Source organism: Corapipo altera, unplaced genomic scaffold (genome assembly GCF_003945725.1).
Source record: "Corapipo altera isolate COAL_440 unplaced genomic scaffold, ASM394572v1 75, whole genome shotgun sequence".
Lineage (NCBI taxonomy): Eukaryota > Metazoa > Chordata > Aves > Passeriformes > Pipridae > Corapipo > Corapipo altera.
In genome coordinates this window covers 12268332-12296319 of record NW_020884887.1, presented here as the reverse complement: position 1 = coordinate 12296319, position 27988 = coordinate 12268332, and the positions used below count along the sequence as shown (strand labels likewise).

Genomic DNA, 27988 nt, shown 5'->3' with positions numbered 1-27988 from the left:
CAGCAACTACAGCCTTGCAGTCCTTACCCATTCATTCCCATTGCCTCTTGGGCAGATCCCACTGCTGAAGGAGCTCTCTTTGGCTGCAGGAGGAATGCCAAACAGAGTGGATTTTGGGGAAGAGGCTTGCCTCTGAAGGTGCAGGGAAGGAGCTGAACAGAACAGACCCAAGACAAACACTCAGTGGAGCTCAGACCCTGGAAGATACTCAGGAAGACTCTGCAAGAAAATGGAGATGCAGGTTACAAGCCTCAGAGTAGATTGTAACAGCATGTAAATATACACATATGTTTAACTCAACACACCAGCAGTTATCTAGGCTGTCAGAGAAAAAATTGTATTTGAGCATCATTTCTTCACAGGACACTTTTACAGAGACAAAAAGGCACGGGGACCATTTAATATTTGACTTGCACAGGAGGGAAATCCACACACACACACACAGTGCAAAGAGCAGGAGGAGCCTGGGACACTGGGCTGCTCCAGCTGTGCTGCAGGATGGGCTCTGCACAGCCTGGCTGGGCGGCTCCAAGTTTATTCTCTTTTGAGGAGCTCCAAAGTAAAGGTCAGAGGGACCTCGCCACACCCACAGGGTGAGGCTAGTTATCCTCCTAAAGGATAATTAGCCAGCAAATAATCTCTTTTAAGATATCCGGGCCACTGTTTCACTATTTGTAAAGAATATCTTTATCAGTCAACCCAGCAAGGCTGTCAGCATGGCATGATACCCTATCCAGCACACATTCACATCTGTGCATTTTAAGTGGCTTTAAATCCCTTATTGCTTCCAGCTCTTTATTCCCAGACCTTTCTGACTGTGTGAGCAGGTCAAGTTCTCACTTACATCAAATGCACTGTGCACTCCTGCCCTGGACAGAAATCAGACGTAAAGATCTCCTCCTTGGGACTGGTGTCTTTTGTCCTTCATAGCAACCAACACCAGACATGTCCCTCAGGCAGCCTGAGCTTTCTCCTCAAACTGGCTCTCAAGGTCTGTTGCCACAGGCACCGTCTGTCTCCAGCCTTTGTCTCGGCTGGGAGCAGGGAAATGTCACACTCCAGTGGCTTTGAAGCCACCATCCACGTTAGTGACCATAAAAATGATCCAGGAGAGCCAATTCTCCATCATCCACAACCTTTCAGTGCTGGAGAACCTGCCAATGAGGGTCAGATGCCCCACATTTTTCAGACAGAACCCCCAAAACCTAAGGCATACGAGGGCATAACCATCTTTTCAAGTGCTCTTTTTTAACTGAAACCAGCTCAAATTTTGCCTGTGTTTAGGCTTGCAAACAAAACCATCATCACTCTGCACTGAATCACCAGCTGAAGTGAGAGAAGTCCCATGACTGACCAGGAACAAGATTGCTGGTTTCTAATTAAAGATGAACTTGTGAGACTCCTTTAAAAATTGGCCACAGAGTTAATATTGAATGCAAAAGCAAAACCCGAGTTGACTGAAAGGTCAGCAAACCCAGGGAGATAATTACTGCTTGATGTTCCAGGAAACCCAAGCTCTGACACTAAGTTTAAAAAAAGAAAAAAATGCCTTTGATGAACGATAACAAAAACTTTCTTTCTTCCCAGTCACCATCATGCAAACAGATCAGGCATGGAGATACTGAGGGCATTATGCAAGAAAATTGTGGGCAAGTATCCTGTTAAACCTCACATCTCTATTCACTGAAATACACAAAAAAAATCAAATATTTCAAGGGAAAAGTGATTTTTTTTTGTGTTAGTATGATTTGATTTGCTGACTAATCAATTTTCAGAGCTGTTGAGCCTTTGCTTTGAGCCCTTGCCTCTTTCTAAAGGAAAATATACAGTGTACTAAGATTTTAGGAGTCCTCAAGTCATGTTGAAAGGCTGAGGTGAGGGTTAAAATACTTTCAGTGTGTTTTTGCAGGGAGGAGACCTGCAGCAGCATTACAAAAAGCATCTGAGAATAGCAACATCAAGTTATGAGCAGAAACAAATTATGAACAAAGAAAAATTATGAACAAATTAATATAATCAAGGGTTACTGTACATCTGCTGCTAAGAAATAATAGCTGCTTTTTGTTTTCTCAAAAAAGCTAAAATAACTCAGCTGCTTGCTTAATAATTAAGTAGAATCTAAAACTGTACAGAATGACTGAACCATTGAGGACAGGAAGGGGCCTCTTGAGATCATCGAGTCTCACCCCCCCTTGCTCCATAAGATAAAATGCTTTTTCTGAAGCATAATCATAAATTTACCTAATTAAAACTTCACCAGAAGGCTGCTCCTGGGACAGCTGGCCATGGAGGGGCCATGTGGGTGTCACACCAGCAGTGCTGGCACGTCGCTGAACCACTGCTGGCCCTTCTGGGAAGCTGGTGCTGCTTCAGTTCAGGATCTCCCCAGTAAGGGGAAGTTGGTTTTTTTTCTCTTTTTTTTTGTTCACGTTGCTGACAAATTGGGAGCTGGAGTCTCTCAGAAAAACCAAAATCCCCCAGTGGGGGCCACTTCAGCTGCCAGCAGGAAGGCAGTGGAGAGCAGGAGTGCTGTGGAGCTGCTGATGAAGCAGTCAGGAGCCTGGTATGTCCAGGCAGGTGTCAAAGCAAAATGTAATTTTTTTTTTTTTCCAATTTTTTTCACCCACCAGACCCCACCAGGGCTGAAATCAATAGAAATTAAGTTTCCTGCCCATTTCATCTGTGGGGTCCTGATGGGTTGGGAAGTAAATATTTCAGTAGGTGGTACAGATAGAGAAAAAGAGACCACCACAATCCAGAGATCCTGCAAATTACTGCCATCTCCATTCTGTGCGAAATATATCTAGAGGATGCTTGTCAAATTTGATCTTCATGAATGTGTGTCAACCTTTTATACTGACTTCATTAGTTTTACCTTGGGAGCAATTGAGCTGGTCCCCGAGGCAGGTATTACTCACATGCCACCTTTAACAATCAAATTAGCACCGTGTTTACTCTGAAAGCTGAAGCCTTGGTGCTCAGCATTGAAATGAGATCTCCTGAGCAGAGCACACAGCCAGGCCCCCAGCTCCAGCCCTGTCTTGGAGAGGACCATGCTCACCATATGGTGCTCCTGCTACTCCTGTGCTATTTCTGGCTTCCAACACTGGAACTGTGACGGAAAGATTTAAAAAGAAGGCTTTGATCCTGCCAAGACGTCTGCTCACCACACCACAGACCTTTTTTCTGGCAGTTGAACTGTGCTGTGCACCCTTCAGCTGATCCCTCCATGTTACAGGTTCACATTCCTTAGACCTCCTTTTACTCACATGGTTTTTCCCTCCTGCTCCTCTTGCAAACCTGTGTGCCTGGATTTGAATGTGCTTTGACTCTGACATCATTTACCCCAATGCAAAGAAAGCAAACTTATACTCTAGGCGATGAAATGAGTCCTTCAGTCCTTGAAAACCTCATTCCACCGTTTACCCAACACTCACCATCAGCACAAGGTGCCACTTCTGCAGCACAGACAGACACAGACAGACAGACATCCCGAGGACCAACCAGTCCTGTGCCCATTACCCCAGCCCACCCCCCTGGGCACAGCTTCCACATAAAGCCCAGTGGAAAACCAGATACTGACAACTCTTTTTTACCTAAAGGTGCCCACATCCCATTGTCAGCTTTAGGTAACACTGAAAATCAAATAACAGTTTACTAAAAGCATTGTTTTCTTGATAAATTGCCCTGAAGATTTTTTTGTAGACCAAACACTCCTTTCAAAGCAAATGATTAGCACTGTATAAAACCCATTCTTTTTACTCTACTTCTCAGCATTTAGGTTAATCTCCTGACTAGATTTAACATCTCAGCAGTCATCCTCCTGGAAAAATGAACACTCTTGCAGTCCTAGTCAAAAAGCCTTGAAAGGCTCCAGAATTCCCAGGGGGTGACAGAGGTACAAAGGAATCTCCTTCTCACTCCTTCTTAAATCCTCCTGGCTGCAGCCAAGACAAACCTGGCTCACTCAGCACTCACTTCATGCACTGAATACCTCAAAAACGAGCCATTTGGTGTGCAGGATCAAAGGTAGGAAATGTGTCATTATCTGGGATGGCTCTGGAGACAGGAAGGTTTCACCCAGGCTGAGTTTCCAAAAGACTTACAGGAAATGGGTTACTCCTGTCTCAATCACCAGTTTCTAGAATCCTCCAGTGCTCAGCTTGTTCTACCAGGATTTTCAGTTTCTCTCTCCCTCCTCCTCTCTACCACTCCCTGACTTAGTGGGAAACAGCAGAAGTGACATTTCTCACAGGATTTAGCAAGAACATCTACATGATGCAACAACACAGCACAGGATTCTTAACAACCCGTGATTCAGGTTAACCAATCAGGACAATGAAAATCAAAGGTTTGATTTCGGAGGGAAAAAAAACCCCAAACAAACAAGAAACCCCATACGAAAAACCAATCAGTTAAACAAACAAACAAAAAAAGCCAGCCCAAACCAAAATAAAACACCAACAAACCTTGGAAATTTAGGAGCTGCAGTGTCTAGATCAAACAAGTTGTTTCTGTTCACTGAGGTAATTTTTTAAATGAAAAAAATAACAACTACAAAGCAATGGGAATGAAAGGTCAGGCTTTGGCACCATTAATCAAACCATGAGATTTTTACTAGCATCATCCCTGAACACTGAGCTACCAAATGCAAGCCATCTTTTTCCTTACCAGAGATTTTGGCAGTACTGTGCTTTCCACAGCACACCTGAGGCACTCAGGAGACACTGGACCTGCAGCAACAGCAGCCGTACAGGAATTCCTAAAAGGTATTTTCCACCTTTACCTCTGCAGAGGGGAGGCCCACATCAGCCAAGGAATCTTCCCTGCCAGTATCACTGCACCACTTCCACCAACCAAAATCCAAGCCCACATACACGTTCTCTTAACCTGGTTGCACCTGTAGTATCAGGGCTGGGTTGGTGCAGCTACCTCGGCTGGAAGTCTCCAGTTTGGACCAACATCCTTGCAATCTTAATCTACCGAAACCCAGCCACAGAAATCCAACACAATGAGCTTGAACTTTCTCAGGGAAATCAGTGTACTGCCAGCACAATAAGTCAACTTTTCCCGCTCAAGCCTTTTGCTCTTTAAATACTTTTAAAATGTGAAGTTGTTGGATATCGCAAGGAATACACATTTGCAGATCAATTCCCTCATTTTAAGCATAGCAAAAGGTCAGGACAAACTCAGCTCTAGATCCCTGCCCAGGTTTACTTATTCTGCTTTGAATCCCAGCAGTGCCTGCAAGGACCAACAACCCTTTTCTGCACGTTCCTGGAGTACCTGCAGTGCTTCCTGCACCAGCATTGTGCCAACTCCCCAAGCAACCCAGATCTCTGTTTGCCAGATTACCACGCCTTACACCAACACTTCTATAAACAGTGTTCAGACACTGTGTTATCAATGAATTTATGCAGCTGCATTTAGACAAAACCCTGAGATAATCCAGACCTGCTTTGTGCATGAGCTGCCCGAGCTCTCTGCTGAGCTCCAACATCATCTTCACTATTCTGTGAGCAAATCTACAATTTCTACATATTTTTCTCCTAGAAATATGAAGGGCCTAGATTTACAAAACAATCAGATTTTTTCCTTGCTCAGTTCTGAAAAGAAGGAAGGAAAAATAACCAAAAGCCTTTCCCCGTCTCACTCTTTTATTGTATTGACATTTTGTCGTGTTATCTCTGGAGCCCCAGTCACAAGGGTTGATGGAATTACTTCAGTCCATAATAATTACTTGCCCACATTATAAACCTATTATGGCCCAATCTGTCATTATTAGCCATCCTTGTTTGGCCAAGGCAGCAGGTTGTGTTGGTCACACCTGTAGTACAGACTGGGTTGGGCAACTCAGATAACAGCAAGTACCTGCACAAGGCATATCTTTAACTGAGAGAATTCACTTTTTTTGAAAAAGAAGCAAATCAACGAAAGTTTAAGAGGAGTGGTTATTTTAGTGCCATATTTCCTGCTAGTCTTTTATGGGTATAAAGAATTTTTGCATTGCAGAAACTCAAGGCAGTCTCATGCTTAGATTGTACCTAATTAATTTTTCATACTGAAAACCTCCTTGTTGCCAGATGGCTGATATGTGGCCATTTAGAAAGCAGAAGGTATCAGTCAGAAAAAAAGACAAAACCCTCAGCTTTGTTCACTGAGCCCCTTTTTTTCACCCATGCCTTGCTAGACTGATTGTACCACATACCTTTGAACAGGGAAGTCTTTTAAGAGAAGCACGAATCTTTATGATTTTAATGCATCTCTCTATCCTTCACAATCATTCTTTCTCATATCAAGCCATCACTCTCCAGGGTGAAATACAGGAGCATAGAATATTAACCTTTGAGTTATCTTTCACCAGGGCAAAAGATCTTTGTGTCACCATCATCATCATCATCAAACCAGGGGCTATTGAGAAAGATGCACAGGGAAACCCAGAGCTGTGGCTTCTTTTGGCACCCCAAAGGTACAGTTTGCTGGCAAAGGAAGAGCATCCCCAGCAGGACAGCTGAGCAAGGGACAGAGAGCACTGCCAAATCCAGCAGCAGCACAATCCAACCCCGTGTTTATCAGTGTCTGGGCAGAGAGGAGCACAGCCCCATCTCCCTTCTGCACAGGGGAAGCCTGGGCTTACACCAACAGGGCAAAGGCACTTCTGTCCTGTTTATTCCAGCTACCTGCTGACTAACATTTGACAGAATGTCACAGGGAAAGGAAAAAAGTGCTCCTAATTATAGTCCTGTTGTTCAGCTCAGGGGTTTCATTGAAAGAGAAAAAGCATGGAGAGCAGCTAATCAGCTGCTCCCAACAAATGAAGGTCTGGAGATTGATTTTTCAAGTGATTAGTGGTGTAAACACACATTTTCACAACTCAAAATCTTTGCATTTTTATCCAATATTTTCATTAACCAAGGTATGATCAGAGAGGGACAGTTCACAGCCAACACCAGCCTCAAATACCTAGTGGCTTTATTACCACAGCACACAGATTTGAAAACCTGTATTGCAGTTTCCAGAGTCCCAAGAGCTTCACAGGTTCCACCTGCAGCTTAATTAGAAGCCCAGGCTGTTGCTCTACATTTGCACATATGATTCTTTCAGGACAAAACATCCCTTGCTGGACAAAATGCCATTCAGCCTCACCCCAGCCATTCACCGTCTCCAGCAGCATTTAGCACCGTCACTCCCATGCTCGAGTTAGAAGCTCTAAAGACAGCAGCTGCCAGCAGCCTGTGGGCTGAAATAGGAACTGGAATGGCTCAGAGACAGATGATATACCCTGAAGGGAGCTAACAATAAGCATGGTGGCATCAGACAGCCCATATATTTGCTGTGCCTCTTTCTGTACGTGCCAGTCCCTGGAGGTACCGAGCGCTTGCAGCCAACTGTGGTGCTGGGATTGGGGGCACCAGGTGACCAGCACTCACCAAACACCTCCAGGTAAAGACAAGCCACAGAAACCACAGTCTGAAAACCCCTTGTATAGAGTAATAACTAGATTCAATTAAACCTCCAAAAACGACAGCTTTAATAAAATTGTCTACTACTCATTGTCTGAGTTTCTGAAGGTGAAAGTCAGGCAGAGTTCACCAGTTTCTCTTGAAGAGAAACCCAGTGCCTAGTGTGGGCTCTCACAAAATCCCACACCTCCACTTCCCACCCTGTGGCACTGACAGTAGAATCAAGCACTGGCAAGAGCCATGTGATGGTCTCCTGGACCCTGAATGACACTGGGCATTGGTGCAATGTCTCCAGTCAGGGATGTTTCCCCTCTCCTTTATGTAGCTTTAAAATCATAAAAGTATAAATTAACACATATGGGACCTGAGAGTAAACGCTGACACCTCGTGCTTACACAGACTCAGAGACAATTTGACTGCAGTTCTTAGTGGAGTTAATTCATGCACTGTGGGCCCATGAGGTTATCAAGATATGAGAAGGAATGCATTACATAAATATATATTTATCATAGGGAAGGGAACAGCTGAGTCCAATTTTCATTTTTGCTTCTGCACTTAGATATGCTTTGTAGATGTTTTCCTTCATCAAATGACTCAATCCATCACAATTAAAGTAACACAATATAATCTTTTCTTTGATTTAATTGCTTCCCTTCTACCAAATATACAAGTTCCAAAGACATTCAAAGCAATATTTAAAATAGAAAGATTATTTTCAAAATTAGCACAAATCTCCTAATGGGTTCAGAATTACCTGCTGGGAGTCTTGCAATGCACTGGGTTTTGGTACTTAATTTTAAATGATTTCCAAGGCATGCCAGCATGAATCTGAGTTGATATTTCCCAAGGAGCCCTAATGGACTTGGGTATTCAAATCCCTCAGAAGATCAATCTGCTTTCCCATGTGCTGCTGCAAACACCCTCCTTCCCCCACGTGCCTGGGGCAGAGCTGCTCCCCTCAGACCAGGACAGTGCCCACAGCCCACGGGAGGAGCAAGCCCTGTGTCCTCACAAGGCAGCAGCATCTTGGATACTCACACAGGTCAGGAGCAAAACCATGTGGGAGGTCACACATGAGGTCAGAATGAGAGATGCACAGGGAGACACCAAGGAGAAACTCAGAGAGTGTCAGGTAGAGGCAAGGACTGGCTACAAAACCAAGCCACATGCCCCAGAAACCTTGCTCATAGCTACCTTGGGCAGATTTGACCTGACAACTTAAAAGCTTTCACTAATACTTCCATAAGCTTGCCCCAGGTAAAACATAGAGATATGTTTGTTAGACAACAAACCAGAGCTGTGCTCAGAGCTTTGGAACTCTCCTGTAACCACAAGGCAAGCAGAGAAGAGCAATTCAACATCACCTCAATCAATGAATGCAATTTCTTCTGTCCTTCCCTGTCTTGCATCTCCTGGCTTTGTTTTCCACCACTTTCCCTTGCTGTACCTGCTGAATGTTTCATTTCATGTCCAGGCTCTGCTATGGAGAACTTGTGCCAAAGCTTCTTAGGCAAAGGACTGAGGACTTGTGAGACTGCTGGGCCAGGTTCAAATAGGGGCCACAATTCCTGGTCATTGCTGTCACACACCCAGACATGGCCCTGGCCACGGGAGCTGACAGAGCAGCTCATGCCACCCTACAACTCCACCAAGCTGCTGTCCCAGCCCCTGAGGGGAGGGTGTCTGTGCCAACCTGGGCAACAAGGAGCCCTGTTCCATCCAGCAACTACCAAGCAGAAATCAAACCCACAAGGAGAAAGGGAATTACAGGAAGAATTACAGCCACCAGCTGCCTATAAAGTCGCTTATATTAAAAAAAAAAAAAATTAATAACAAGGAAACACCTCTGCTGTGACCTGAATTTTACTGCTGAAACGCTCAGCACTATTTCACCAGCTTGATCACCAGTCGAGGCTGTGCCTGGGTTACCTGCGGTTTGCTGAGCAGCACAGAGTGCTGGTGCCATCTGCTGTCCTGGCCGGCACAGGCACGTCAGGTAACAGCATCACAGAGGAAAATGACTGGATTAATCCATGTCTGGCATAAATAAGAATCCCTCAGATGCCTGAGGGTCTCCAGTTTAGGGATAAAAGGTTTATTTACATGGGTAATATCAAAGCAAATCCTTACCCACACAGTCCTTGATGCTGCATGAAGTTAGACACGATGCCCTTCTAGAAGCAAAGAGTGGGATAGAAATAGAGATAGACACTTAGTTTTAGGGTGAAACTACTTTTAGCTTTAGCTTAGTTAGTTATTTTAGCTACTCATCCGGGAGCTTAACTCCTGCAGTTCAAAAAACCAGCTGCCCCAAAGAGAATGGCTCCAAGCTCTTTCCCTAAAAACTTATCTAATATTTAGGACACACAAGACCAGCTTAAAATAGAAAACAGAGAGAGAAACCCAGCCCTCTCTCATCCAGCTCCTCCACCAAAGGCACTTGCAGAGGCTCACAATCCCCATCTGGCAAACTTTTCAAGATGCCCAGTTTGCTCCCAGACCTGACACAGCCAGCAGGTCTCAAGGCACTGGTGTGGGTTTCAAAAGGAAGGTTATTATTTTGCTGGGTCCCAGTTCAGCTGCTTTGTATGGGAGTCATTTCCACTGTCCTTCTGGAGAGCTATTTATACTCACAATTGGGCTCTGCCTTAAGCACTTAAGCCCTGCTGTCTAGCCAGAAAACAGGCTTCCCATCAGTGCCTCTTCCTCCCCGTACCAGTCCCTAAACTCCTATAAAAGGTTCCACACGCAGAAGGCAGGTAGAAAATTTCTACCAGAGAACAGGCAACATAAATTTAAATGTCCTCTTGTGGGCACTAAACCCTGCAAACTTGAGGGCCAGAGGTGCTGGTGTGTCCATCAAGAGAGCTGCAGCTGTTGGGGTGGCATCCTGAGCATGCAGGGGGAGCTTCTGCCAGAGCTAAAAGCAGCAGGAGCGAAGTGCCGGCGATCCACACGCTGCACGTGTTCTGGCCATCTCTGGCTGAGACACACCAAGGGAAAAGGCTCTGCTTGGAGACACTTTTTCAGTAATTTAACTCCATCTCCCAACCACCAAAGGGCAAACCCAGCTGTAGGGGCCACTGGGATGGGAGATCACGATGAATTCAATCTTTTCTGCTTTAGCGAGTAGGTTGCTCAGGGGAAGGCCAGGATAAAAGATTCCTCTCTGGAAATATCTCAGCTGTAGCTGCATAAAACTTAGACCCACATCCAGGGGGGAAACTCACATAAAATTCTGGCATATCTTGCAGAGTTGTATCATGATGCAGCCTGCAGAGGCTTGTCAGGACCCAGCTGGGGGGCACATCAGTACACTGTCTCTATAGATATCAGGGCAAGTGCCCTACCCAGGACTGGCAAATATCCAAAAATGTTCACCGCCACTCCTCAGATTGCCTATAGATAAGTCTGTATGGCCCAGACTGTCACAAGGTTTAAGTTACAGTGGAAAAATATATTAGATATGTCAAAATATCTGAAATTAAACCCGAGGGAATGCAACCAGAAAGCAGCTTTAGGAGAGCTGTAAGAGCACCCAGTAAAGGGGTGCCTTGAGGCAGCATCTTGTAACATCTCTATTGCAACACTGCAAGTGAACTTTAATTTGAGGCTTGCCAGTCTCCCCATTAAAACACTGCTCCTGGGATCCAGCATGTGGAGAGCAAGCAGGCACCTCTGCTAAGTTGCTTTCAGAAGTTAATACTGACAGATGACTGAGGATATCTGTCAGCAATGCCACTTCTGTGATATAGTAACACAGCTCCAAATTGCTCATACTCCTCTACAGGCCTTTCCCACCACACTTGCTCAATCCCCTTGAAGTCTGCAAATATGCACCAGCACAATTTAGAAGAGTATTTGGCTAACGTGGTCAGAGATAGCCTGAATTTACAAGATCCCCGTGACAAGCACCTAGGCTAAAACTACTGATCTGTTTGGCTCACTGAGAACATCAGATCTTAAATGGAACAACAGTCTCAGGAGAAAGGTCAAACATGTCCTACTGCCCAAACACGGTCCTCACATAAACCTGCATTGCTGCTGGGAAGCCAGAGGAACCATATCAACACAAATGTGGGGTTGGAGCAGTGTAATATTAAAAATTAAGGCAGCCCAACAACTGCTGGTCTCAGATTTGGTTCAGTTTAATCAGTCAGACTTGGCTGAGTCTACTGGTGAGTCCAGTTTCAGACAGGTTTGACTAAGTGTAACCAGCCCAACTTGACTGATTCTACCCGTGTTTACCACCCACGTGGAGACCTCAGTGTGGGAAGACAGCAGGGGAGGCTTGGGGAGCTCCCAGGATACACTCACAGCCCCTGCACCGCCTCGGGAGCCCAGGCAGGCTGTGACATCTCCTGGCAATGACACCGCTGCATGACTGAGACCTCCCAGAGTCTCTCCTCTGCTCACAAATTATTATGTCTCACTCTCAGTCATGTTCCCTGCACTTCCCTGGGGAGAGGAAGAGCCCTGGCTGTTACCAGCCCTGGTACACGTGGGTGTCCTGGCACCCCTGCCTGCTCAGAGTCCTCTTTGCCAGGAACTCACCCCAGCCAGCTCTGGCTGCCACAGGTAACCCTTCCTTGGGAAACACCTGCTGGGGCCTGACAGCCCTCCTGGAGCTCCTCTCTCTCCCAAAATCCACAGCACTGCCAAGCCCCCTCCCTGTCCCCACACTGCTCACTGTGAACACCAGTGTATGCTCAGCTTCTTCACGTAAAACTGGGAAGATGTGCTGGATTTTCTCAAGGAGCGAGAAGTTTCTGCCTGAACTCTGAATCCAACAGTTAGAATTAATTCAGTTTTTACTGTCTAAACTACCCCAGACACCAACTCACCAGTGAAGACACCTGATTTCTCCACAGGGCAGCTCCATTCATTTTCACACCGAGATTATTTGTTACCTGCATTCTCATACAGGAATCTCTCTGGGGGAAAAAAAAAAAAATTAAAAAAAAATTAAAAATTCACTACTCATCTGCCTCAGAGTTTGATGTGGTATAAATTGAAATGTCACTTCAGAAGCCCCTGTCAAAGCACTTCAGGAAGAAGGGCCCCAGCATTTGTGGCCTTTGCAGCAGCCGGTTTTCCATTTTGGGAAGGGTTTAAGATGGCTGGAATAGCCAGTCTCTTCCCACCACCCCTGCATTCAAGCCAACGTCAAAAGTTCATCTGATAATTATGCCATCAAGAGGTGAATAATAGTTTAAATTCCTTGGGCTGGATTTTCTAGCAAGGGGGTCCAAGTAAATCCCATTGATTTGTGGCAAAGTTGCTTGTCCAGAGGAGGAGGGGAGCATCCCTACACCTTATTCCCTACACTCACCCTTGAGCACTGATGGCCTTGATACAATTTGCAGTGACACAAAAAAAATGCTAAAGCCATTAATAACAGTGCCAGGAGAAATGCTTTAGCCAAAAGTAATTTATACTCTTTCACACAGCTTCTGGGACACAGCATGGATGAAGCAGGAAGGTAACTGGAAAAGTTTAGGAGCTCGTGCTTGCTTGCAGGAAACCAAACTGCAAGTCGTATTTTCAAACCGTGGGTGTGGGGAAGACCTCCAGAAGCCCACAAAAGGTAACTAACTCAGTGCACCTCACACTGCCGGGCAGGGTTCTGCAGAGCAGCCGGGTTATCTTCACTGTCACAGAACTGATGAAGGCTGACAAAGCCAGGCCTGAACAGTCCAACCCCACTGCTGAAGTGGCAGATGAGAACCAGTTTGTAGACACTTCCAGAGCAGTGGGCAGCTTTGTTTGGGAATCTGCCTCCTACCCTTTATGCACCCACATAGAGAAATTCCTCCAAGTGAGCTGTTTGGGAGCACAGGAACCTCCACCTACGCTTGCTGCAGTAACACTGGGCAGGGACACAACCCTCCACTTCAGAAGTGCCCTCACTTCTGCTCCTCCCCTACACAGCACCTCACTGAACAATGCACCTGGCTTGAAATTCAAGTGTTTAATGGCACTGTACCATCAACAGGACATCACTTCAGCTCCCATCAGCTTTACACAGCTCTTCCACCAAGTCTGGGGGATGCTAACACGAAACTGTTCAAGCCAGCCAGCCAAATGCTGGCTCCACCAAACCCCAACTGTCTCCCTGCATTCCTCAGCATCTGGGGAGAAGCTCAGGTTTTCTTTATACCCCAAGTGAAAAGGAAATTCTTTACATTCCAGATCTGTATAAGAGAGCCCTGTTTCTAATGAAGTTTTTCTACCCTTCCCTTTCAACGTAGAGAGCCACAATCGACCTGAGCTGGCGTCTTTCCAGCACTCAGGACTATTAGCATTTCAAATTATAAGCAGCTATGGATCTGGTCACTGTTGTATCTCACAACGCTGGACCTGTTTTGTTCCAGCTAATGGTGCCACTCTGTTGACTTTCAAACTGGCTGGAGGGAATAAATTGCTGCAGTTTATTCCCATACAGCTGACATTCCCGCCATGCCATCACTCACAAGCAGGGATCTGACCATTAGAAATGTAACCCACCACCCCAGACAGCCTTCAGACCTCGGAGGGGAGCTGGTGGAGAGGAGACTTGCAGCTTCAAGACTCAGCACTGACTCAAGCTGCTGGCAGCAAGAGCCCCAGAACCAAACTGATGGCTTACAGAGGTGAGTAACACTTTAATTTCTAGCACACTAATCATGTTCTCAGGATGCTTGAGGGCTTTTCAGGGGTGGGGAGAGGAGGGAGGGATATGATTTTCAATTCCAGATAGCAGCATTGTCCTGGCTGGCACACTGAGCCCTGCTCTTACCTGTGGGCTCATCAAGGGTGGTCATTTGAGAGTTGTGGCAAGCCAGCAGCTCCAACCCCACAACATGCTTGGCTCAGTCCTCCTGCCTGCATGAGCAGCTCTTACCCTTGCACCCAGGAAGACTGTGGTTCCCAAAGCAAGAGAGGACTCCATTGCCAACCAGGGCATCCCAGCTCCACAGCACAGGCACAAGGGGTGACAAACTCTGCACCCCTGAACATCTCACTTTGTTCATGAGGTACTTTGCAAGCAGCTAATCCATCACAGCTTCATTTAGGGTCCTGGGTTGAGAGAAGAGGCAGGCAGTCCACAAGGCACTCACCTGCAATGTGGGCTTGGTTGTGCAGCAGAGCATCCACAGAGCTGGGCTCCACAGCTTCCTCCTAAACAAGTCTCACTGGCAGGCTAAAGAGAAAAGAGATAGAGTTGCTACAGGGAAGAAAGTGGCCAGAAAATATAATGCAACTTCTCACTGAGAGCCTTTTCACAGCACTGGGAACTGTAGGCAATGGAGGTAACCGGAACCACGGGAGTGGGATTTGGATTTAGTCTTTCCCCCTGCTCCACCTTTCAGCAGCACAGGCTGCACTGATTCTTCCACAACACAACATCTGCAGCCACAAAAGTTAACTGTCCAGCAAACTAACTCACATTGTGCCACCAAAATACATCACCTGGCTATTCCTCTGAGCAGCCAAGGAGGAAGAACAGCCCATCTGTGCCCCTGCAACAGGGCAGCAGCAGAGGGTAACCTCGGGTGATGGGCAGAGCCCTCCTCTCCTATCCCAGCAGGGCAGGACTCAGAGCCCAGGCCCTCTTGAAAGGAACTTTATTCCCTCTGTTGCCTAGATAACAACTCTTCCTTTTCATACTTTGTTTTTCAGTTGTATTAATTAGTAGATTTTGCTTTGTCCATAACACTGTTATCTCCTAGAGAAATTCCTCACTGTTGTTGCAAAAGGCAGGAAAAAAATTCAGTGATGTGTGTTCACTGCCTGAGAGAGCTACTTTGTCCATTTTCCACAAATACTGTTGACAAGAACTTCAACTCACCTCTACCTCTGTTCCTGATTTAACCTATAACATTTTAAATGCATTTACTGACCAGCTCTCTAAGCAGAAGCAAACTTTTTTTTTTTTTTTTTTGGCAGGGAGGGCAGTCAGAGACAAAGCTCTGGCTCTCCTGTGCCTCTCACTTCACACATGCCTCCCTATCACCATTTCCTGATTTCCAAAGGCTACTGAGGGCAGGGGACAGCCCCTCACTGAATGCCAGGGCTGCTGCAGGCTCTGGTTGCAGCCCAGGCTGGAGTTCACAGCCACCAGGACACAGCCACATTTGTGACGTGTTTCCAGAGCAGCTGGGTACACACCAGATCAGGCATTTTTGGTTTTGTAAGACTTTCCAATAATTAAGCAGTATCAGTTACCTACAGGACACTTGAGCTAGAGTTTGGTGCACGTGCTACCCCTGCCACTCTCTAGCAGACAGAAAATTCAAGCCCTGCTGTATTTTTCAGGTTTTTCTACCTAGAAAATTTGTGCCTCAGCTGCCAAAAAGATGGCAATCTGAGCACCCACTGAGAGCACTAAATGTGCTCTTGGGTAATTAGCATGATGTCTATCACATCAAGAGACTACCAGTAGTTAAGGTTCAGACCACTGTTGGCTTTCACTAGATAAACTTTTCATTGTAGAAAGCCTTTTCATGAGAGGGGAACAGAAAGAACATGACCAAAAAACCTTTTCCCCAGCTGTAGACAGAAACAGGTACGTACTGGCATGTAATGGATTACAGGGTGAAAAAAATAAATAAGTCATACCTCATTTTCTAAGGAAATGGCATGAAAATCTAAGAGTTTGGGCACTGCACATCTACAGTTACAAAGCTACAGCTCTGATTTATACTGAGTCAAGTGCAAGCTAAAGCCAGGCCTTTGGGTGGAAATGAACATATTTGCTTTAGCACTCGGGTTGCTGGGCAGGCCCCCAGTTTTGTGTGACACCAGCTGCTTCCATATCAAATGCTGTCCATGCAGTTAAAATTAGACTGCTCCTATTTCTGGCAGGGTTTGGGCTGCACAGCCCCTTCCCCCCTGTGTGTGGGCTCCTGACAGTGGGCAGGTCACTGCCCTGCATCAGTCAGGTCCACGGGACTTTGTGGGAGCCCAAATGCCACAGATATTAATTTAAACTAACCTTTTCCCCTCCCTGGACATGGGGTATGGCATATGTCACTGTTACAAGAGCTTTAACAGTCCTGTCTTGATGCTTCCTGGAGACAGACAATAACCACCAGAGCAGGGGTGCATTTATTCTTCATTCAAGAAACATCTGTGCGAGTGACTTCATTTTATGCAACGCATTCTGCCAGCCCAATTTTCTATGAAATGGCTTGGGGTTTGTAAAATTATTTCCCTATAAAAAGCCTCCTTTGACTGTACAGTGACAGATTAATTTAGGCAACTTGAACAATGACGGTTTGGGGAATTGGAACTTTTAACTGCTTCACAGTCTACACCTTGGTTCTGCAGACATGCCTCTGAAGTGCTTAGCTATATTCTAATTATTTGCATTTCTTAAATGCATGATTAAAATGCATGAATTCTGTGTAAAAGCTCCAAGGCTGGAATAGTTTTCTCCAGAATATTTTACAGTGCAACAGGTAGATCCCTGCTTTGAGCTTCATGGTGACACAACAACACATGCAGTGGGCTGACAGTGCTCTGACCACTGCTCTTCTTCCAGACTTAGTTATGTGCTGCACTCTGGCTCCCAGCAGTTTTGGATAATTACACAAGCTGCTGATGAATCAGAGCTCTTGGTGTAGACTCAAATTCTCTTTTAGATGCTAGAGCTGCCCCAGCTTCTCTGGTGAAGAGATCAGAGATAGGATTTGGACCACAGCACTGAGAACAAGTATTTAAGAGCCCCCAGCTCTGCCCCAGTGCACAGCAACCCTCCAGCCTCTGCAAGACCCCCACAAGGCCAAAATGACTGAAAATGCCTTCCTTGTGTTGGCATCACTTCCATCTGCACCCCCTGCTCTCTCACTGCCACCCTCCCACACAACACTAACAACCTGCTCTAGCACCATTTTAAAGTCACTTGAGATAACTCTGCTGCTCAGGGGGCAGCAGAGGGAAGAGCTTTGCCCCAAAGTGGGCAGGAGGTGGCCAAAGACCCCATCCTTTGGATGTGCACCTCCCCACTCCTAGGCTGACACCCCACAGCACTGGGGGATGGCCCAGACAGACACTTCTCCATCAGGAGGCCACTGAGCTAAAAACATCTCCTGGCTTGTCAGGGAAACTGGAGACAGGAGAGCTTCAAACAGCACTCCCCACAGCAAACAGACTGCAGGGGGACCCCGGGCTCTTGTTTAATTGTGCACATTCAGATCTCACACACTGACTCTGCCCCACCTGTGGCAGTGCTGGCACTGCCCATTTTGGGTGATGGTGAGCAGTGCTGGTGGTGATGGTGAGCAGTGCTGGTCAGAACAGGACAGGACTTTGAGGTCAGAATTCACTGCAGGCACAGATGTGAGGGGTTGGGTAACCTGGAGGATTACAGGTTGGGTAACAGGCTGGAAGAAGCTCCCGTGGTGCACGACAGCCACTCACCCGTGTTTTCCCTGCAGCCTTTGCACTGGGCACAACAGCATGGGCAGCTCAGGGGCCTCACGTGCAGTGGGACAAGAGGGCAGGCAGGCTCAGGAGCTTTGGTTCATCTCTGGGTCCACCAGCTTTGATGACATCAGGTTTACATGGCAGAAGCATCAGACCACCAGTCAGTAATCACCTGTGTGACAGGAGATGTCAGAAGCTCCAGTAGGCACATGCTGCTTTTCACAGAGAAAAATATTATATTATATATTTCACTTCAGAGAAAAGTATTATACAGGCTCTGCAAAAGCTACCCCAGATTCCTATCTGCTTCTGAGTGCAACTTGGCTATGGCTGTCAGTCTAGAGAAATCCTATTGGAAGACGTTCCCACCTAAGGATATAATTTCCCTTTGTTCCTATTCAAAACAATTAAAATCAGATAAGTAAAATCATGAGGGTTTGGGACAGAAAAATCTCTTTTTCCATTTTGGTAATTACTGGCACAGTAAAGACATGCCGTGCTATGTTGGATGCTGTCAGAGCTGCAGTTCCTACAGTGCTGTTCACAGAAGTTCCTTCTCCCTGGAGGAGGAGCACGGGCAGCAGGTGAGGTCTGTGGCCAGCAGAGTTCAGAACACGCCGCGTTCTGCGGGAAGCGAAAGCAAACGTGAAACAGCAAGTCATCCTCGGGGCTCCAGATAGCAAAGCCCTGAGTCACACACAGCCACATGCACTGGCCACACAGCCCCGGTCTCCTCCTAAGCCTGCTGGAATGACAGCCGCCTCCTTGGAAGGTGTGCCCCCCATGCAGCGTGGGGCTGCTCGGGCTGCTTGCCCTCCTCCTTGGCCCTGGGAACTTAATCCTACTCGGGACACACAGCAGGGTCACCACTGGATCATGGTGCAGGGTCACCACTGGATCATGGTGCAGGGTCACTCACTCTCTGGCTGAACAGGGCACTGGCATATTTTCTACCTTAAAAAAAAAAGACCCTGGGTTTTCATGTTGTGAGTGCGTCCCTGCTGCGTTATTCACTGCAGGTATCCATGGGGGAATGGGGAAAGCATCCTCCAGCAGTAGGCAGTGAAAGGGAGAGCTGGAATTCGATTCATCCCCTGCTCACACACAGCCGGGGTTGTACAGGCTGGAGGAGGAACTGGTGGCTCGGATGGCTCACGGATTTGTACCTGACCAGCGCAGCCCAGCATTGCCTCAGTGCACCTGCTCAGCATTAACACAAGATTCCTAGGAAGCACTGATCCATCAGGCAGCGAGCCTGTGGATGTTTCCCCTCAGCTTTCGGGAAAGAATTTAGTCTAGCTTTGTTCCAGCATCCTGACTGCAGAAATAGCATTTCCAGGTTCTGGCAATAAAATTCTTTCCGCGGCACTGAATCCTTGTCCCTGGGGTTCACACAAAGGACCCCCGACCTCCACCAACCACAGCCACTGGGTGTGCCTGTGCAGGGTGAATGCCAAAGGTACACACAGCACAGGCAGCAGAGAGCAGAGGTGGCACAGGATGCCCAGGAACTCCTCAAATACTATTGCCTTTACTCTCACCTGCACACACTCTTCAGGTTATATCTGTGGGCACCAGTGTCTTCATGCACTACATGCCCCAGGACCTGCAGTGCTCACGTGTCAGGCAGCCTGGCCTCAAAATCCTACTACATCTCTGTAATGCTCTGGCATGCAAAGAAGTGGGGCAGGGTTGGGGATTTTTTTATGGGGAAGAAAGGAAGCAAATGACCAGGATTTCTGCTTGACATGAATCTACTTACTTTAACAAGTATGGAGGCTCATGGTTTCAAGTGGAAGCTTAGCATCTCTTAAAATAAGCCCTAGGTGTCTTTTAATGTCGGTGCTTAAAAGGGGATTTAGTCACTGGGTTCTAGGAACTCCAGTTTGACTTAAGTGTCCGATATCTGTCAGCAGTTCAGCTGTTATCCAAGTAAGGGGAGGGAAAGCCAGGATTTTCCGGCCCTGAGAAACAGCTGTAGTCAGAAGAGGCATGTAATGCGAGGGATAAAATTAATTCCCTCTCAGCCCTGAAGCGTGAGCCGTTCCCAGCCGCTGGATGAAGGGCTTGTCTGTCCCAGCCTGTCCCACAGGGCTGCTGGGGCTGCTGCAGTGCCTCTCACTAGGCGGCCCCCGAGCCTCACCAGGGAGCTCTGCTCCCCTCCCAGGGCACCTTCAAGGCAACCAAAAGGTGATTTGAAGGGAGAGATATTGCAGCCCCATCTCTTCACTCTGCACTTGGAGTGGGACATGTGCCCATGAGCAGAACTCCCCCCCTCCCCCAGAGGATGTGCACCCCTTCAGGCTGCCCGTGGGCACCAAAATCCCACAGGATTCACAGCCACGTGAACCATACACTGGGGGTGTTGGCAAACCATCCCATCTCATCAGGGATGTGCCTTAATTAATTCCAAAATTAAGTTTTTACTGTGCTCTCTCCTATATTAAGGCTACCACTGCCCAAATGCCATTACACTCTCAGTGGGGATGTTCTTTTCGTTTTCTCTGTAAAATGGACAAACTCATCTTAAACTTAGCAAAGACTTTGAAGCGTGGAGCACAGCACACACATTTCAGCAGCCATGCTGTTCTCCAGGGAGCCTGTCCTTGAAAGCCAGCTCACCTTCTCCCCCCCCCCTTCCCCAATACATATGAAAATGCCCACAGGAGTGCTGGACACAATTTTTGAGATGTAAATCTCTGACCTGCTTGATGGGAGGCATTAAAAACTGAATTCCCAGAAAACAAGCCTCTGAAACAGTGCTCCCTGGTGCTACATGTTCTGAAAATACACTACCAAAAAACGGTCTTTCAAACATACTCAGTGTTCAGCTGCATTTCTGCAATTTAGAAAGACTCTCAGCAAGCTTCACATCCGACCAGGATTCTGCAGTTTCTCTGAATACTTTGTCAATGGCTACAATGACCTCCTACAGCTATTTGATTATTTTCAGACTATCCCAGCTGATGCAAACCTGCCCCACTCCCCACCTGAAGAGCAGTCATTTTAAGAAATCGTTCCACAAATCACAAATTTCTCTGAAACCCAACTGGCCTTTTCAGGATCCTTGGAGCGTAGGAAGAGAAACAAACAAAATCACTCCTTTCTCACTTCCTACAGGAGTCTCGTTATTCACACCCCAGGAGCAACAGAGAAGCCACGTTCTAATCACATATTCACACCACCAAGTAACTCACAACTAGAAAGCTCACTGCTGAAGGGGTGACAATTTCCCTGTTTAGCCATATGGCACAGAAGGAATACAGCTCCAGACAGAGCTCTCTCCAGCCCACTGCCTTTGGGAAAGCCTCGTTCCTACCAGACCTATATTCACATAACTGTTAAGTCCTATAGTGCCATAAGATATCCAAGTGTCTAGCACAGGCTCCCAAAGCTTGAACACCTCTATGAGAATGAGCAGCACCATCAGGTACGTGCAGATGGCTTGCAAAACGGATCTCTTTCAAACCGACTGAAGGTTGTTATCCTATATATCTGTTCAAGCCTGTTTTCTAAGTAAAAGACATGCTGGTACATTAATGTGATGATGCAGTCTAGCTCTGCCTCACTTCTAAGTGTCAATTTTTAAATGTTTTCCTCCCCCTACACACTCTCTTTGCAATGCAGTGTATTTCAGATCCAGCAGATGCTCGTCTTGTTCCTAAAAGAGATTTAATGTGTTTTCCATGATCTAAACACCTGGCAAAAGGGCTCCATAAAGCTTTAATACTTTCCTAACCCTGTGTTAAATTTGTCCTAGTGTTGCACATAGCATAATTCTGCAGCCATGTCAACTATTCAGGTAATTCCAGAATGTCGTCACTATGGTTTGTGTCAGCAGCATGATCTGTATGTACCTTGTAATCATTCTGGTGTTGGGTTGCAAAGGTCCTTGGGCTCTTCATTTGGCTGAGTCTAATTCCGTCCACTTCACAAAGATCTAGAGTTACACTAAGTAAAGGTTGACATTTACATGAGACACTGGGACTGCTGGAATGACTCACCAAGGTAAAACCTGGGCTAGATATTCTTTCAAGGGCATAAATTGTACAGTGACGACTTTTCACAGCTTCATGAAATCACAGAATGGTTTGGGTTGGAAGGGACCTTGAATATCCTCGAGTTCCACCCCCTGAACCATGGGCAGGGACACCTTCCACTATCCCAGGCTGCTCCAAGCCCTGTCCAACCTGGCCTTGGACACTTTCAGGGATGGGGCAGCCACAGCTTCTGTGGGCAACCTGTGCCAGGGCCTCACCACCCTCACAGGGCAGAAGGTCTGCTAACCTGCTGTAGGGAGTCTCTTTGCTGAGCAAGGGAAACATGGACAGAGGGACATGTCACACACATTGCTCAGCGGGGCACGGGATCAGAATCTCAAGAGTCTGAGAACAGACAGAGAAGCCTGGAGCATCACTCATAAAGAAAAGAAGATATGTCAGAGGGAAAACAGATATCTCAGAGTGACCTTCCAGTGTCTTCTTGGAAGATGAATGACCTCTTCTCATTTTTACTGCAAAGTTGGACAGCCACACACATGGGACAGCTTTGTCCTGGCACAGAAGCCCACTATTTCCATCATGTGAAACCAATTAGTAGCATCAGGGCTGGTCAGCACTGCAGCCAGTGTCCAAATGCTCTCAGCCCATTTATTCTCCCAAACCCACTTTGCCCTTTAAAGCAGCACCAGCCACCACGTTCAGCATGCTTGAAAGTCTCCTAGTTTTCCAAATATCCTAAGCCCTAATGTCATTAGGTCTCAACCAAAATCAGGAAATTCAGACTAAAACAATGACTGTTCCAGCAGTGAAGGTCACAAGCCTTTCATCTGTTCCCATGAACTCTCCTTTGCCCAAATCCAGTAGCAACAGTGAAAGCATCCAACACACTCACGAGAAACAAACTGTGAAATGGAAGGACCACACAACAGGAGATGAGAACAGAGCATCTAACATGAACCAGTGTGTGAAGGGTGAGCTTGTCTGCAAACCAGGGCACTGCAGCAAAGTGGCTTTCCAAGCACAAACAGACTTTCCCAGTGATGGGGTCTCCTCTCAGCTGAACTCAAAGGATCTGCTCCAACAGGAGGTCAGCCCAGCCTTCCTCAAGCCCTGGCAGCTGCAGCAGCCCACGTATGGCTGCCTGTATTTACTGTATGAGCACTGCCTGCCCCGTGTGCTGCAGGGCATCAGTCCAGGCACACTTGCAACACTGACAGCCATCATCTTTGGCCATGGCCTCTGCCACGTCAGAAGGTCTTAGCAGCAATCGTGGCATCGAGGAACTAATGCCACGCAACTGAGCAACTGTCTTGAGCACAAATTCATAAGCTAGTGCTATTCCTGCTTACTGCTAGAGTTCAGTGCCTCTTTTATCGTGCTGGAAACTTGTCAGGAGATGGTTTTATTCAGTTCAGTAGAGCAACCTCTCTCCAAGGTCTCCACAGATGCAGTTCATCCAACCTTTCTGAGCAAGCTTCCTGCAATTCCTCATGTCTTAAACCACAGACTGCCACAGTCCCCCCGACCACTTCACATGCTCTTGGTAAGAGGCACCTCTGTGCCTTCTGTGCGTGTCTTGCCTGATTCCAGACTGGTCATGTATTGGAAAAAGAGTGGAACATGAAAAGTGGTAGCAGTTCTAAGGAGAATGAACTCTTCTGTTGTACAGAAAAAGAGGAGGTGATGACCCTCCAAAGCAGTTTTGTTAGTGCTGTCTCAGGCATGTGGAACAACCTTTAAAGCAGATGTGTCAACCCAGGAGCTCCTTTCATAATCTGCATGTCTGAATTTTCATCACCCTTTTTCTCAGGAGGCAAAAGAGAAAAAACAAATCATCCAATTCTACAGGTCCCGAAAACTGACTGTACCAACTGTTCCCTGATAGATGGGAAGGCGTCAGTGCAGCCAGCATCCCAGGAATCTGTGGTGCAGTCCAGCCAGGACTGGTTTGTGCTGGGAACCCGGGGCAACTCAATAACTTTGGCTTCCCAGGCCCTCCTCCCACACTCGAGGGTTTGGGATTATCCAGCAGCCATTGCATCACGGCACAGCCCTGTTGATGGCCTCATGATATAACCCTGGACAGGAGCCATCCTTGAGCTGCTTGAGAGATACTTATAAATCAAGAGCAACAGATAGAACTGTGAAGGCCACGGGTGGTCCAAGTAGATGGGCAACTGTACCTGGGGCCCTGTGCTCACTTGATTAATTGTCTCCATGTTTTGAAGGTGACCTGAGCCTAACTCTCAAATATTCAGGAGGCTTCTGTTTTCTCTGCACCAGCTCTCCAACCAGCCTATGTTCAGTTCACAAAACAGAGTCATCTCTGTGCTGTAAGGAAAAGGAGATAGTTCTAAGCACACACTGCTTTATGTTTGTCTCTCCAGGTTCTTAGGATAAATCCAAAGGCTAAGCCTCCTTGCAAGTCTCAGCATCCTGTCAGGGCCAGAGGAATGTCACAGTAAGTATAAACATTATTGGATCGAGTATACTTGTCCTCCTAAAGTCTCTGGTTCCCTCCTGCCTTGTTTATTTTTATACACACACGGGGAAAAAGCAGAAAGCCACCAATGTTTTGCTGTCCACTGGTTCCTCAGCCAATGCAGTCTCCAGTAGCCAGAGTTACACCCCTTTAATTCAGCCTTATCTACTGACCTTCAAAGAGCAGGCTACACATTTTAAATTATTATTTACAGCATTCTAGAAATATTTTGCAAGGATCAGCTCAAGCTCATCTTCAGCAAGTGACTAGGAGGCAAGGGTCATCATGAATATCAAGATGTGGACCCCAAGCTCTAGAAAAGGGCTTTCTGGTTCGGACCATTTCCCAGTCAGAATTGCCAAGAGAATTGATGGAGCAGGTGACAGGGCTGGAAATGCTCAAGGAACTGCCACACTTCAAAGATTCACTTCAGAACAGATAGCTGGTTTAGAACACACACTTGACCAAGAGCTGGGGAGGTCAGAACACCTAGAGGCTTGCACTTTAACTCATGCTGGGAGGAAAAGAGCTGATAATTCGGGTTATTTCAGAGAAAAGATTATTAAAAAAAAGACCAATGTCACAACAAAACAAACCCAAGCACTTCATTTGCATATTTTTATGCAAGACACATGGTTTCAAAGCTAAATGAGAAAGATATGAGTGCACATCAACACTCCACCATGGCACAAGGACATATCTTCCACTACAAATATTTGATCATCTTAAAACTGCTTTTCTTGCTTAATCAGAGGCCTTACTGTAACCTCTGTGTCAGCTGAGCTGTAAAGTAGGATGTCAGGACAGAGTACCAAAGATCCAGCTCATTTCTCTACATTCAGCCTCACTGTAGCTACCACAGAAACCACACAAGCCAGGAAGCACTAGACCTGGGATCAACTAAAACACATCAGGATCCCTGTAGAAGGGGACAACTACTGGCAAGCAGCACTCATCTTCACATAGAGACCGCAAGATGTGGGCAAGTAATTGCCTTAAAGCTCTAAGCAACACTTACTGGTTATCAGCCCCTCTTCCTGCTAACTTGATGCTCACAGGCCAAGGAGTTATTTCTTCTTGAAGCACTTCAACAAGGCTCTCCATGGGGTATTTATCAGCCTGGGACATGAACAACAGATAAAACATTCTCAGTCTTCTTCTCTTTCAAAGTAAAGTGCCAGCCACACAGCCAGGTTTGTGCCTAAGGAGAATTCAACCTGTAAATGTCCCCTTTCTTTGCCATCCAGATGCAGAGTCCCTCGGGGAGCCTGACCGGGTCTGCCTATGGGAGCACACCTGTGTTCACAAAGGTAAAGAGCACAACCTACCTGAACAACAGAGCTTGCTCTGCAGCTACCAGCACTAGATTGTGGGTTTTCTTGTTCCATCAGAGGCTATTTCTAGGCTGGAACACTGGTTCATGTACAACTCAAAAAAGCCAACGTACTTCGTTGGTGATGACTATCAAATTAATGCCTTAATTGGTAAATGATCCAGACAGAACTATGTGAATTCATCTTATTTGTTTCCTGCAAGGGAGGCTGAAGTGGAAAGCTCTCACATAGTAGCTTCCCTTATAATGTTACATCCACTGGAATAGATGTTTTTTTCCTGCATTTGTGTCTTTATTTAACTGCACAAGCGAGGCTTTAATGAGCACTGGTTTACTGGTGAAAAAAACTCTCTCCTCACAACCCACTGCAAATACATTTAGAAATAAATCAACTCTTGTAAGTAAAATAAAAATAGGGGCATGAGACCATCTTCTTCCCTGAAGGATGTATCATTTCCTAATAATTGCTTTGATAGGGAAATACTTGGATCAGACATTTAACAGAAATATTTTTCTCCTCCAGGGTCTGCAAAACATAAGGGCTACGAAGGGTCAGTTGGTGGTGTTTGAATGTCGAATTCACTCTACACCCACCTTACAAGTTCACTGGTACAGAGAATATGATCAGATCAGAGATTCTGCTGATTTCCGAATCCTGCGAAAAAGTAGGTGCTGCTACATCTGCTTGATGTCATTTTACTGGGACAGTGATGAGACAGGAAGAAGAACTGCTATGAAAATCAGGAGATTGTACACGTTCACAGAGGCAGAGTTAAGTTTACAAGTATCAGATGACCTGAAGTCACAGGCTGGACAGAGTCTGCACTTCCTCTGGCAACGCATGAGAGGGTCAGGCACAACGGGAGGAGATTCCACACTGTTGGTTATTAATGACAGTACTGCTGAGCCATGGAGGCATTGTCACCATGTGTTAGAACTACTGAGGGACTCAGGGGAAAAAGATATAGATATACAGATATATAGATATATAGATATAGATATATAGATAAACATATATATAGATATAAAGATATAGATATATAGATATATAAAGTTTAAACAATTTCTGATTCCCCCAGGCATGAAGCCAGAGCTCCAGCGTGCCAAATTCACAGCAACTAACTCCAAAGTCAGAGGAGCTCTTTCCATGTCACCTCAGTGGAGAGGTGTTTGTACCACCATGTTCCCCAGCCAAACCTGAGCTTTCCCTATCCAGATGGTATTTCTCTTGATGGACTCAAAGGGAGATGGTTCCTTTGTAACCAGGGTGGCAGCTGAGGTGGGGAAGGGAGTGAGGAATGAAGGGCTTTTTTTCCATTCTGGTCTTATAACCATTCAATTTTTTTCTCTCTTATTTTGAGCAGAGGCTTGTTCATCAGCAGTTCCTGGTAAGTACACTGTGCATTTTGTGTTAGACATTCCATCAGTTAATTACCTCACACTCAGGATTTCCCACCAAGATAAAACAACAATGTCCAAAGGGTGGTCAGAAGACAACATTAAGAGTCAGACAAAGAGCTTTCAAGTTCTTAATTTTGAAAAAAAGCACCCAAAAGGCCCTGAGTTTTTTCACAACACAATGAAAAAAGTATCAACCCTCTTTAATTAAGTCAGTGAAGAGTACCCTGTGCTAAGGGAAAACATATCCACCATTCTGAATTATAATCTTGTATGGGGTTTAAACTTGTGCAAGAGAAGACAGAACTTAGCAAAAAAAAAAACAAAACCCAAGCCCCAATCAGCCAAAAAAAAAAAAAAAAAAAACCACAAAAAATCCACAACAAAAAATGTGCCTTGTTTAATTAATATCACAGGAAAAAAGAGTCTTCTTTCATTTTTTGTTCCTTCTGAATCCCTTAACATCCTATGCCCTATACATCACTTTTTTGCACTTTATTGATGCCAAATCCCATCACTAAGTCACACTCCTCCTGCAAGGACCAATTCCTATAGGTTAACATTTGGCTCTCTGGTACAACATCACGCCTGAATTTGTTATTTCAGAGGAAGTCTGCACCCTGGTTATTACAGAAGCTTTTCCAGAAGACTCTGGAATATTTAAATGCGTTGCTGAAAATGAATTTGGATCTGCAGCATCCAGTGCTCATCTCTCTGTTTCCCCAGGTAAGCACACGGATTTCTGCGTTGAGCAACTAAGCACAAAAGAATTTGCTGCAGCTCAACACCAGGCAGAACCACAGATATTTGCCAAGCAGAAGCCAGACTCAAACAATTTTGTAGGCTCAAGAGAAGAGAAACACCCCAGAAATGCAATCTTCTTGGATGCATTTGGATGCTA

The 27988-nt window shown here is 46.1% G+C and overlaps 1 long non-coding RNA gene across 1 annotated transcript; it reads right to left on the bottom strand.

Annotated features, from left to right (window-relative positions):
* Positions 1-37: 37 nt before the first annotated feature.
* On the bottom strand, positions 38-21780 carry LOC113947234. Its single transcript, XR_003527662.1, has 4 exons — positions 21731-21780; positions 17868-18497; positions 14564-14646; positions 38-219 (listed from the first exon to the last, which is right to left on the bottom strand). It is a non-coding gene; the product is annotated as an uncharacterized LOC113947234 (long non-coding RNA).
* Between the last annotated feature and the right edge of the window lie 6208 nt (positions 21781-27988).